We start from the raw sequence: 14,000 nt of genomic DNA, 5'->3' as shown, positions 1-14,000 counted from the left end.
TGCCTACTCAACTGTACATACTGTAACAACTTGAAAGGAAGAATGTGATTCCTCTGTAGGCAAGCACTAATCTCCTTACCTCCACAGTCAACTGAAAATAAATGTAACTTGAATATTTGATAGTTTAGTTAGATTATTCCAAACAGACTCTATTTTCTCTAATTCCACAAAATAGATCCCTTTAAGGATATGCTTATGCCCTCAGCAGTAGTCCTGTGCTTCATCTGCCTATTATCTGAGCTGCAAAGTGTGAGACTGAGACAGCTCCACTCTATAAAAAAGAACAGTTCGATATCTTCCTGTAAGACTGTGCCCATGCTAAGAAAGCCTGCCTTCAGGAAAGTGATTTTTGTAACTCAGAGGTTATATATATTACCAAAAACCTCCAAGACTGTGTTTCAGCTTTAGTGCAGCTAAAGTGATCTGGATTTTACAGCAGTATTCACCTCAAAATGCACAGATGTAGAAGCAAATTTAAAGTACTAAGGATGTCATGATAAGACAAGACACTGAGCTGATTCTTTGTCCAGTATGAATGTAGATAGAGAATTTGATTTTCTGACAGCATTTTAAAAATATATTTGTAACTGGACTTACAGATCACAATTAGCAGATAAAAAAAGTAGCCAAAGTAAAGATAAACCATTTAATGCAGCGATTTCAATATCACATTTAATACTTTGGAAATCTTCCCTTCTATCTGACAGCCAGGGTCAACATCTGCCTATTCATCTTTTCAGAACAATAAACACATCAGTTCTAGGCATAATATTGTATCATTATGGGACTGACTATCAAAAGGTATGTGGCAACAATAAAAATGCAGAGTATTTACTGCTTAATATGCTTGAGATCCAGCACTTTCCAGCTTAATGCATTATTACTGGGAACATTAGTTTCAATATCTAATTTCCAAGGGACATGAAATGTTCAAATCCAAGCAGAAGAGAAAATGAACTAGCCCCAACCATCATATTTTGAACATCATTTTTAAATAACAGTTTTTCCATTCTAATCTGTGTAATGCACTGTATCTATGATTCGGAAACAAAATCCCTCGTTTTGCCTTCCACTTTTTTTTTACTCATTATTCCCTCTTGGAAAGGATTCCTTACAAAAATCTCTTCTATTGTGTTTTAGGAAATAAGCAGTTTTCAGCTACTTTGGCAGTACCGCAATGAGAGATAAATTTCTCAGTGTCTATGATATGAGAATTTACCATTTGTTTCCTCACAATGTTTTTTAAGACCTTTTTTTCCCATTGAGACCCTTACTAAACTCCTGTACTTCCCATTCAAGGGTGAGACACCAAATATAACGGGAGAAAGAGAAGGAACAGCATTTTCCCAGCTCTGCAGTGCTGGCGTGATTCACGAGGGGAATTTTACTCCTGCCTCTAAACAGATGTCATGGCAGAAGACGTGGACACACCCTCAGCAGATGGGTCCTCAAATGTCTTGATGTTGATAAAACATGTTTCCATTAAATTTTATGTCCAGAATGACCCACTTCCACTTCTCAGACAATTGATGTCATGTCCCAGCAAAGGCTGTTCATCTTTTCCCTTAACTGTTGTCAGCTTTGCAGAATTGGAAAAGGCCTGCTAGGCCAGAAGGACCCCAGCAATTATCTACCAGTTCAGCACTCTTCCCAGAAGAAATTCTTCCAACACTGCTACCATAAAAAGGGATGTTTTCACACTCAAATACTACTTTTAATCTAAGCTATCTGTGGCAGATAACAGAAGGAATATCTGTTACCATACACAGTGCTATCATGAGGAAATACACTGCTCTGAACATAGCAAGCTTTTTCTCTCAGATCATGCCTTTTGGTTTTGTATATTTTTTTTTTATTATTTTTTCCTTGGGACATCATAAACAAGACTCCCCTCAGCTAGAGACTCTCTGGGAACTATGACAGCCCCAAGTCTTCTCAAGTCATGTTTCACTTGAATGCCAGAGGACTAACACTGCTGCCGGTAAAAACTGGAGTGATCCCAGTGGTATCAGTGGGGTTTCACCCTCTCACAGCAGAAGAGAGGCTGGCATGTGGCAGAGGCACAAAACAACTGCACTGTCATCATTTTGTTGGTCTGCTGCGTCCACGCTCCAGCACAAGAGTTTATCCAGTTTAGGATGAGATCAGTTTTTATAATATTGACCCTTTGCACATTGTGGAAAAGCAGCAGATGCGGTACGTGTGGCAAGAGTACTATAATGTTTGCCTCGACCTCTCACAAACTTGATTCACTGTGGCTGCTCTCTTTGGAAGAGCTAAGACCTCACAGTATAGCTCATATGTAAAAATTTCACAACCTTCTTCCAGTTAATAAAACAGCCCCACAAAAATTAGATTGCCTTCTTGCTGCCTGTGGATATTTTGACAACAAAATTGAAAAAAAAAGATCCTTCAGCCCACCTATGAATGACCTGTGTTTACTCTGCTGATAACAGTCTATGTCTCCTGCCATTTCTGCAGAGCTTGAGAAGATTTGTACTACACTTACTGACTAAACTCTTTTTGAAGAAAAATACTACTGAGGTTGCATGAGTAAAAAAACATTAACTTTAAGACAAACCAACCTATCTTTAGCCTTGGTGCATAGCAAACTACATGCTTGCTAGTATGATGTTCAGTGTACTGAGCTAATTAGAGGCCAATGCTCCTTTTCCACAGTTTCTGTTCAGGGTAAATTCATCTCCTACCAGATAAATGTAACCACTGGGAAAAATAAAAAAGCAAATAAAAAAAAGAAAAAGCTGTACGAACTGTAATATAGCTTATTCAGTAATTGTGCTCTTATTTGGTACACAAAATAAATATCCAGAAAATCGTCATCAACTTCTACTTCATGTAATACATCTGCTGCATAATCTGTTAGCTAGGTCTTTGATGTTCTGAAAAACACCAGTAACTGTCATAATTAAATCCTCTGTAGTTATTCACAACTGCATAGCTCAACTAATATTTCACACAGTGAAAGCCCAGCGATTCTCCAACCTGCTAGTATAATTGGATTAAAATTCCTAATCGTTATTATTTTTGAAGGGAGCTACAGCTTGAAGTTTGGAATATTGTGAGGGAATAACATCCTTCCCTTTGGCCATCAAACAGCTCTGCTGCATGGTCAGAGGAACACTGTTCTTTCATGACAAAACCACATCCATATTACAGTCTTGCATAGTAATCTCACATGATGTCAGAAGTGCTGCTTTATGTCTAGGGAATAATTTGTCTGGATAAATAGAAACCACAAAGCAATATGGAGAAACGTTTTACCAAGGACAAATGTCGTCCTGTGGATTTTTTTTGTTATTCACTAGTAATAATTACTTCCATGCTCTTTTCTTCCATGGCCCCAAAAGAGGAGTTATAAATAATGTTATTAAGTTGATGCATTTCTGCTCATATGAAGGAAGTCAGAAGCCACTGTTTCTCATCTGCTATTCTTATTTTGTGGTTTACATTCCCAAGGCTTCTAGTCGACTGTGGCCCCTCCCACTTTCTCTTCCCTTCCTCTCTACCAAAAATATGGAAAAACACAACCCACATCAATTCATATTAAAATATACTCCTTAAACTATTCCTTAATATACTCCTTAAAATACTCCTTAACATTTTGAAAGCTCTTTTAAATTTTCAAATTTTTGTTCCCTAATTTTTTATTTTATTTTTTTCCAATAAGGCCCTTGAAGACAACACACAGAAACACACAGTTATTTTTAAAACAACCCTCTGTTGTTGGTAGTAAATATTTAAACAGTGTCTTTTGCCAGGTTCTTCAGCAATGTGAACTGCCCAGAGCTCCTTCCCATGGGGCTTACAGCCTTAAAAGTCTACACACCCACAAATGGTGAAGAAAACAGTAGAGTTAATAAAATTGGTAAGTTTAAAAGTAAATGTGCAAGGTCAATATCACTTATGGCGTAGCTAGCATCCTTCAGCATGTTGCTTAATTCAGTACAGACCATACACTGTAGTCTCCTCTTGACGAAGCTACAGCATCTTGCAGTCCTAACAACTTTTATAGCATGTCCTTGAAATGTCCTGTTCCTTTCATCACTGCTGAGAAAATATCACAATCCCTTTACTTTTTCTACCCATAATGATAGGGCAAGCAGTGCTGAGGAAAAAAAAAAATGCAATCACAATAACAGAGGAAGAAAACATGATTCGTGGGCATAGAAAGTAAATCACTAGGAAAGCCTGTCTTGTCCTCCTTTTCATTTTGCTCATAGGTCAAGCGATCTTAATGAAGCTTCCTCCACATGTGCTTTATTGTTTGCTCTTATATAGAGCATGGTTATTTCAAACTCCTTATTTAATTTTAAAAGCCATACTGAAAGAAAATCCTGTATGGGTTAACTGGGTGCTTGCTGAAGAACTGCTACATTTACAAGTATCAAAGATAGAGGACAGCACCATGCTCTGCTCTATGATTTACCTGCCATTATCAGGTAAAGTTGACAGTGGAAAACTGTGAATGATGATTATTCCCTTCTGAGTAATCCTCATCAGGCAGGGAAAGGCCCTGTTATCTAAAAGCCTAACTTCCCTCTAACTTCCTGCATACAAATGAAGGTTGTTAGCTGCCCGAAATGTTATCTGTTTACCTGAATAAAGGTGATAAATTACCCTATTACATTTTCATACACAAATTTGAAGTTGGATTGAAGTCAGGTCAAGAATTTGCTTCAGCGAGTCTTGCTTGCTACGTATTTAGTCAGGGACACTTATCTAGTAGGAAAAAACAAGGAGAAAAGCCCTTGGGTGAGGGAAAGGAAAGAGGGAAAGGAAGGAAGCAACAAAGGTATGCTTGCAGCCTGGAGACATTGCTGCTACTTTAATCCATCTTTCCTAGCTGGTAACCATTCTTAAAACAAATAGCAGTGTGACAGCATCCAAAATACATTTTTAGGATCCCTGGCCAGCTAGGCTGAAGTCTATGCCATTACATCTTCATTGCTACCCAGAGCTCCCCAAACCAGCTAGATGTAATTGCTAGTATGGAGCAAGCTCACCCCTAAGTGCAGGGAAGACTTGCACAGTGCCTGACAGGGGCTTTACCATATTTGCTCCAGCTTTTTTCTCCATCCCTCAGCAGACTTTTTCCACTTCCTCTTTACTTCTCTCCATTTTATGTTTTTTTACCTTTTTCCTCTGTTTCTTTTTCCCTTTGAGGGACATTTTGCCCTTCCTTTCCTTTCTGTTAGTCTTCACTCAAAGAATGATGACGATGAAGATGAAACAACTGCTGCATCTGAAAGTTATTTGCAAAATGATTCCCTTCTTAACTGTCTACAAAGATAGGGTCCAGCCTCTCTATTCCTGCCCCTAGCGCTTGCTCCCTTCAGATAATGAGTCCTTCCAGAAACAGCCTCAAATTCCTGAGACACCAGTCATCACTGGGGAACCCACTTACAGGCACGTACAAACAAAACAGATCATCTAAGAAACATGGTGAACTCAAATACAGATCACTAGCACTGATTTGTCAGCAATTTTTGTTCAGACCATGGTACAGAGATAATTCCTAGTTCCCAAAAATAAGAAGTCAGGATGCAAATCTGACCAAGATGCAAATTTAGGTCAGATTGTGTCCTGAAATAGACACACACATCTCCCACTGAGTCACAACATCTGGATGAAAAAATAACTCACATTTTAACCTTGTTTAATACTCTGAACATGGGAAATCTAATGATGACCAAGTCCTTTTTTGTTTGATGTTCAAAACAGATGAGCAGCAGGGATTCTCTACTGGAAACTATCTTTGTTCAACATCTTCTCCAGGGATGCTGAACCTCCTGGGCTCCCGCAAGGTGTATAACAGAAACAGTTTATACTAACCCAGAAGATCTACAAAGTGAATGGACTCAATAAAACCCTGAACATCTGAAGCTGAATTACTTAAGCGTATTGATTTTATGCAGACCCATGGTAGTGAAATTCCTATAGAAGCTATGCTACTCAATGCTAGCTTTTCTTTTATACTTTTTCCTGTTTCTGGAAGAGTCCATTGGCTCATGCATGGTCATGTGATGGACCATGCATGCACAGTCATGCATGGTCCATCACATTTTTACTTTACTTTTTTCCTGAAATATATGTTTATTACAATAAAGGAGACTAACTCCGGACTTTTGTCTGTTTTGGAAAGTAGAACAAAAAGAACAACATATCCTTTTACAGTATCTACAGACATGCTCCTGGAGAACTGAATTTCTTTATGTCTGTTCATTCCACCTCAAAGCTCCAACCACAAGGAATAAACTCAAAATGATGATTTGATTATTTCTTTATCTGATCCACACAATCTACCTTCTATTCTACAATGCTACTGAGAAAAAAAAATAAAAAAAAAATCACACATTTCTTTTTCAGACCTAAAACATTGCAACATCTTTTTAGCACATGCAGAATACAGTAGTGACCCAGTACCTATATTTGCCAGGACTCTTGTAACAGAGAGTTACAGTAGGATCTTCTCAGAATATATTAGTCACATTAACAGGAGCAGATCATTGAGGTGGCTCTCTAAAATGCTGTTAAAGAGTCTGCTGGCCTTTAGGCACCCATTTAAAGATATTTATTTGCTGATAAATATAATACTTTCTACATAAACCCTTGAAAAAAAAAATAGATGCCTTAAGGTAAATAATTTACTTCTGCTTTTTTATTTTCAAATCTTGTAATCTTGAGATCGTATGTCTCATACTTCCCTGGAACTACATTTCAAATAAACACTTGGTGACATCTCCTGCCAAGTCTCTCCAGACTATGAGGACACACCAAGTATTTCTGGACTTCTTTGGAAGGGAAAGATGTAGGTGACACACCCAGAATCACCAAGGGCTTGCATCATTGCTCTGAGCACATTTCCATCACCTCCGGAAAAGCTGGGTTTGTTTGTTGCTTGTTCTTTATCTGTCAAGTCCCTGCTTGTTACATTCTTGGCAAAAGAAGTTTCACAGCACTTATGCTTTTGCACACAGGGTTCTTGCCCTTTAAAACGTATTTTAAACTATATTTCATTTGAGAGTCTTAGCCATTTTCTACACTCCTGCCATCAGCACAGACCATGCTTTAACAATCAGCTACTATTCACTTTGCAAAACAAAACTATTTCCAGCAGCATGAAACTTTGCCCAGAGTTCCAGAAGCTCAACCTCTGGCAGTTATCTACTCCTTGTCGAGATCTGCAGAAATGTAGTATGTTTTTCCAGTTCATTACTTCAGATTGCAATAGACAGAATGCAGGTTGTTTGAAGCTCTACAAAGATTTTAGCACAAATTTCATATGTTGGTGTTTTTTTTTTATTTTATTTTTTTTTAATTTTTATTTTTTATTCTCCTCACTTACCTTGAAGAAATTGTTTCTTGGGTAGGGTGGGTCTAAGGAACCCTGGAAACCCTGTTTGCTTTCTATAAATGAATGCAGGCAGATGGAACGGGTGCCAATTGCATTTAGAAGTATTGTTACAGGCAGCAATAGGTTAAGAGAGAACAGGGCCCATATCCAACCAAAACAAAGGGCTCTCAGAAGAAAGAATGATATTTTTCCATCCTCACGAATATTCCAGCTCTGGTCTCCTTGCTGTGTAATGCTGCTCCTGCCATTCCCAATGGCTCCAGGGCTCCTTTCAGACCCCATCCTACACTCTTCTGGAGCCATGGGTTCTGGATTTCATTTCACTCCACTGGCACTCTCTTCCTTAAATGTATCATTAAAGAACCTATGTGGGAGAACCCCTATTTAAATCCATCTGCGTTCAACAATGGCAATAAAAAATGATTGCATGCTTAAGCTTATAGAAAGCCAAGCGCAAGACCTGGGCCAGTATTCTTTTAATCAAATAATTGCTATTCAGGCAAGACTTTCTGTGCAAAAATTATTTCTTTTAAAAAGCCAAAAATATATTTGAATGAACTCAGGCACTTGAATGACTTTATTTAATGCCCATCATAATATTATATTATAAATATGTTGGAATATTTCTTTAGCTTTGTATATATTTTCTTTTCTAATCACACCACTAGAAAAATAATACCACAGTCTGGGATAAAAGAAAAACACAGTTATTGGAAAGAAGCTTCTTCTTTAGCTTGCCAAGCAGCTACCAGCCTTCCAAGCAGTAGAAACAGCATACAGTAGGGTTGCTATACAACATAATCAGTGGGACTTGGAGAATTGCTCTGCTGTTTCCAAACGTATAATGACTGTTCTGAAACGGCCGTGTTTTGCATGAGGAGGATTTGAAGGGAAGCAGGTGGCTACCAACAACAGTAAACATCGTACTACTGTTAGAGGCAGGGGGAGAGGAGGGCAAGAGCCTGGTGCCAGAGTATTTCATCTCTTCATGACCATCTTAGAAAAGGACTGGCACAGAGAAAAGACAGCTCTGTTGTGACACATTATCAATCCACTGCAACTTTATTCTCCAAAGGTTTTTACCTTTCTAAAACACAGTAATAGCTATCTGGCTAGATTGATTTCTTGTTTTCCCCTGATGATTTCATTGTAATAAAATTTCACACAGAGCGGTGTTACGTGTGAAGGGTCACTGAAGATTTCTGTAAAAAACCATTGTTAAAATTCAGGCTGTATGAAGGAAAGAAGAAAAGGAGAGGCAAGCAGAAAAAAAATAATAAAAAAAAAATCTGAGGTTATTTACTTGTCTCTAACAGGCTTGGATTACATTCAGGATATAATGAAATCTATCATACCATCTAGACATGACAATGTCTATGCTTCATCATAATATTTGTAAACAGCAGCCTCTTTTATCTATAGAATGGATCAAATTCTACTCACCATGAGATAATTTCAGAAAGATTTTCCAGAAAGAGGACGCTCTTAGACTCCACAAAATATAGCTTGCCTGCTCTGCTTTGAGTTCAAATTACCAGTCTAAAGACTATCAATAAAATCAAATATATTCTTTTTCTCTCATGAAAAAGCAGAGCAGCCTGGCTCTGTCAACTGGGTGGGTATTTCCTGGCAAAATCCCCCTAATCCTACCTACCACCTGCCCCCACCTAAAGACTATAGGGTTCAGAAACAATTCACACAGTAAGTCAAGTACAACATCAGCAGGAGGTGAGCTGCTCACTCTACTCATCCACCAACACACAGCTGTGGTTCTTTTGCTTAATTATTTTGTTTATTTTGTTATATTATTTTGTTTAATTCTAGGGAAGTGATTGTCCCCCTGTACTCGGCTCTGGTGAGGCCACACCTCGAGTACTGTGTTCAGTTTTGAGCCCCTTGCTACAAGAAGGAAGTCGAGGTACTTGAGCAAGTGCAGAAAAGGGCAACGAAACTGGTGAGGGGTCTGAAGAACAAGTCCTACGAGGAGCAGCTGAGGGAGCTGGGCTTGTTCAGCCTGGAGAAAAGGAGGCTCAGGGGCAACCTTATTGCTCTGTATAAGTACATTAAAGGAGGCTGTAGTGAGGTGAGGGTTGCTCTATTCTCCAGTGTGCCTGGTGACAGGACAAGGGGGAACAGGCTAAAGTTGCGCCAGGGGTGTTTTAGGTTGGATGTTAGGAAGAATTTCTTTACTGAGAGGGCTGTGAGGCATTGGAATGGGCTGCCCAGGGAAGTGGTTGAGTCCCCATCCCTGGAGGTCTTTAAAAGACGTTTAGATGTAGAGCTTAGGGATATGGTTTAGTGGGGACTGTTAGTGTTAGGTCAGAGTTTGGACTCGATGATCTTGAGGTCTCTTCCAACCTAGACGATTCTGTGATTCTGTAATTAACTTATTACTGCTGTTATTTTTCTGGGGATTGTGCCCATTTGTGCAGGCCACCAATAAATGGACAGCAAGATTACAGAATAGCACAAACACATCCAGCAAAGTGCCCTTAACATTCATTTGCTTGCCAAAAAAGAACTACCTCTATTATTAGTTAGAGATAGGAGAAAGCATTTGTGTCTAAATGGAAAAATCTATTAAGACTGTCCCTGCTTCTTCCCTTCTGCAAGCTAATGTACTCCAAAATACAGATTTCTTCAAAAGACTAGAAGTATATCTGGAAGAGCTCCTTGCGAAACTACTTGCTACACACAGATAATACCATCCTGGGGACAATTTTCTCATGCTACTTTTAATGTGAAGTGGCATTTTCAAAATCATTTCGTCAGACACCTTTTCTACACAGGCAGGGATTGAATTCTGACGGAACTTAAGTAACCGTAATACTGCCTTTGTTGTAGAGCCAGCCTTGCAAGGTACTCAATGTCCTTGACTTTCATTACTCTAAGTAAGGTACGCTGTTCCTGGTAGGATTTTACACTAGGAAAAAAAAAATAATAATCCCTTTAAGAGTGCACAGAACTAGAAATAATAATAGTAATGATATTAATAACAATTCTAATAATCAGTAGTTTATTGAGCTAAGAATAATTTTACCATACATAAAAAGATGTCCTGTATCTCAGCTTATATAACATAGAACATCAAAAAATAAGCAACCATTATCAGCATTCCCATTAAGGGAGGAGAAAATGAGAAGCACAGGCCAATACCATCATCATCCAGTGGAAAGTCACAGCATGAGCTGGTGGTAGCTACAACTGCCCAAACATTTGGTCAGTAAGGACTGCCCAAACATTTGAACTCTGTGCTTTGGTCAGTAGACCAGTGTGCACTTATACCCAAAAAACAGGACTCCTAACGCTTTGAATGAGAGTAAAAAGTTGCAATTCATATCAGAAGGCATTACAAAGTAAAGAGCAGTGACAGAAAGTGTGACACAAAATTGTTCTGCAGAGATCTTGACTTACTTAAAAAAAAAAAAAAATAGCAGGCAAGAATCTCTGGACATGCTGGGTTTTGTTAATCAGATAAAATATCACTGTCCAGATTGCTCAGGAGTCCTTTCACACTCATCAGAGAGAAACAAACACATGTTGATGTTGAGCGTTTAGTCAAGTGCACATATTTATTCATCCCAAGACAACAAATACTTCTCCTAAAGTATTGCGAGATCCTTCATCTCCTTCACAATCAGATGTCTACAATCCTTCATTGGGCAGTCAAGATGGACTAGATGAAATAAAGATGAAGATACAGGCCTCAAGACACCACCAGAATATACAGCATCTTCTTTCTGAAGGTCAATAATCCTTTTTTGTAAATAATTATGAATTAATAATTAATTTTGTAAATACTTATTTATAGATATATTATATATATTCTATAATTATAGAATAATTAATTATTCTACTGATGCATGGTAAAGATTGGCAAGCAAGAGAAGAATTCCTAATTACTTTTTCTTACACATTCATATATGCTAATACTGCTAACTGCTAATGTGGACTTTTATTTTTTTAAACTGTTTGTTACTCTTCTGTTTATGTATGCTCCCATCCTGCACATTGCATAAGCATCATTTATTCAGTGAGAAGAAAGCAGAGTCTGATGAATCGCCATTAACATGGAAGACACAAGCCCAGAATACTTCATTTTAAGCATAGAGAGAAATCTGTTTTCTGATGAGGAATAAAACAGGCCCTTGAACTTTAAAGTCAACAACAGGGAAAAAAAAATCACCATGCACACACACATGAAGGTATGAGTTATTGTAGTAAAAGAAAGTTATTCGGGAGTCAATAATTTTTTCAAAAGGATTAACAGAGCATATATAGCATTACCCATAATGAGATAGGATGAGTACGGGAAGTACAATTTGCATGCTGTTTAGATTCAACAGATAGTTACACTGTTAGTATCCTAAGTGCTGTGTTGTTTCTCTAAAGGTAGAGGTCTTGAACATATTCTGAAAATTAATACAGCTCAAAGACAATGGTAAAAATTGCAATCCTTTCAGTTATCTAGTGGAGTTTAAACTGTATAAGAAGGATGGTCCTTTAGATGACTAAATTTCCTTTTTATCAACAGGTCACAGAGGTTGGCTGAAAAAGGCATCAAGGCAACTTCTTGAATCCAGATCTATTTACCTCTTGGATTCAACCAGAAATTTAATGCCAAATGGAAAACAGTAGGTAAGCATGAAAGCTAAAGTAATTTATCACTGCTATCTTTTCAACAGATAAGCATTTCTTTGTTTGAACAAATACACATTATAGTACATGAAAACAAAAATGTTTTGAACAGCACAGCTTCTATAAGACTTCTACATAATGAAATTTCTGAAAACATTCAGCATAGGAGTTTTGATGCACAAAGAATATTATTAATTTCCTTCCACATGACAAATAGATAAATACCTCTATGCTAAACACAGTTTTAAGTACCATATGCTGTTCAGGTTTGTATTTTTCAAAGCTTCAGAAAGCATGAAGAGATGTACTTAAATTATTAATTTCTCAGGATATAAGGTTAAAAAAGCCTAAGCAATCCATTTGAAAAACAGTTCATCTGATAAATAGTAAGAATTGTTTTTCCCTCGACTGCCATTTACAAAGCCAGTCTTGATTCTGATACAACCTGGTTTATTTCTATCTCATACCAGTAATAATGGTATTCATCAGTGGTAATACTGGATACTTATCGTTACCAGAAATAATGATTCTTCAGATCCTCCTGCTGCAACCTCACCGTGCAGTATATCTGCTGTCAGCAGCAGCTGTATCACCAATTTATGCTTTCTTTTTGGTCATCTTATAATAGAATCATAGAATGGTTTGAGTTAGAAGAGACCTTAATGATTATCTGGTTCCTACCTCCTGCCATGGGCAGGGATGTCACCCACTAGATCAGGTTGGCCAAGGCCCCATCCAGCCTGGCCTTGAACACCTCCAGGGATGGAGCACCAGGGATGGGGCAGAAGCTGGGGCAGCTTCTCTAGGCAACCTGTGCCAGTGCCTCACTACCCTTACAGTGAATAATTTCTTCCTGGTGATTTATCTTGGTCATTAATTGATCAGAATTTAGTGTGTGGCTCTTTGGAAGGTACATGCCTCATTCAAACTGCTTTGGCTCAACAAGGTAAACAAGAATAAAGAGCTAAATAGAGCTTTCTCTTCCCTCACTCCACATGAGGGAAAAAATACAATTACAAATGACATATAAAATCCATCTACCATGAATAAAAAGAAGTAGAAAGAAGGTGGTTGCATTTGTACCCATCAGATAGAATGTACGAGATTCTAAATTGCACTCACAGATATTTTTTAAAAGCTGATAAAGGCGATTGGAATCCGGGAAGCAGTAGTATGAGAAGAAATTAATGATTATGTGGGTTTTCTCTCATTTTCTTTTCTATGTGATTAATTAAAGGGAGCCATGTATCTAGTGTATTTTAACACTAGTGTCAGATGTGACTGCTGATACACTGATACAGCAGTCTATCAAAATGGAGAGGAAAAAAAGAAGCTCTAAGTAGAACTACAGTTTATAGGAAATCAAAACCACTGTACCAAATGCTTGTGTGAACCTTCCAAATTGGCAGAAAGGTAGAAAGGGGATTGCATATCAATCCTTTGCCTGCAAGAACTACTGGCTATTGGAAGGGAGAGGCTCTTAACTCTTAAGAGTAAAGGCAAGCACAGACAACAAAGAAGAACCAGAACATGGTCTGCGGGAAGGAAAAAAGCCATCCGAAAGAATCCTAGAGTTTCTTCACTGTTTGTTGAATCTTTGAGGATTAAGAGCAAAAAAAATGCTTTTTGAGAAAGGACAGATTTTACAACAGGAAGGAAGTTTCACAGAAGTCCATGAGGTAAATGGGGAAACCAGATACAAAATAAGTTAAATCAATGAGAGGAAAGAGAAGCTGCAGAAATATAGAAATGCAGATAAGACTTCTTGACCAGTGAACATCTGTCCTGCATGTTTAAAATCTCATAAGCATTCATAATTGAGCTTTTAGTTCATGCCCTCCAGAACATTCAGGATTTAGGAAACTCAACCCATGGGCTGAAGAGTTTCTCATAAGTTTCTTTGAATAGACACTACCTACAAGCATGGTGAAGTGTACATACTTGCATGGGTAATAACCTCCTGCACCTTGTGGAAAGACAGTAGGAA

The 14,000-nt window shown here is 38.0% G+C and overlaps 1 protein-coding gene across 7 annotated transcripts in view; it reads right to left on the bottom strand.

Moving 5' to 3' along the window:
* Positions 1-14,000, bottom strand: part of ENOX1 (ecto-NOX disulfide-thiol exchanger 1) — a 360,411-nt gene that overhangs the window by 265,092 nt on the left and 81,319 nt on the right. The window lies entirely within an intron of this gene.

The sequence above is a fragment of the Anas acuta genome, chromosome 1 (assembly GCF_963932015.1).
Source record: "Anas acuta chromosome 1, bAnaAcu1.1, whole genome shotgun sequence".
In the NCBI taxonomy this organism is placed as follows: Eukaryota; Metazoa; Chordata; class Aves; order Anseriformes; family Anatidae; genus Anas; species Anas acuta.
Note: the sequence above shows the minus strand (reverse complement) of the source record. Positions and strands in the feature narration are given on the sequence as shown.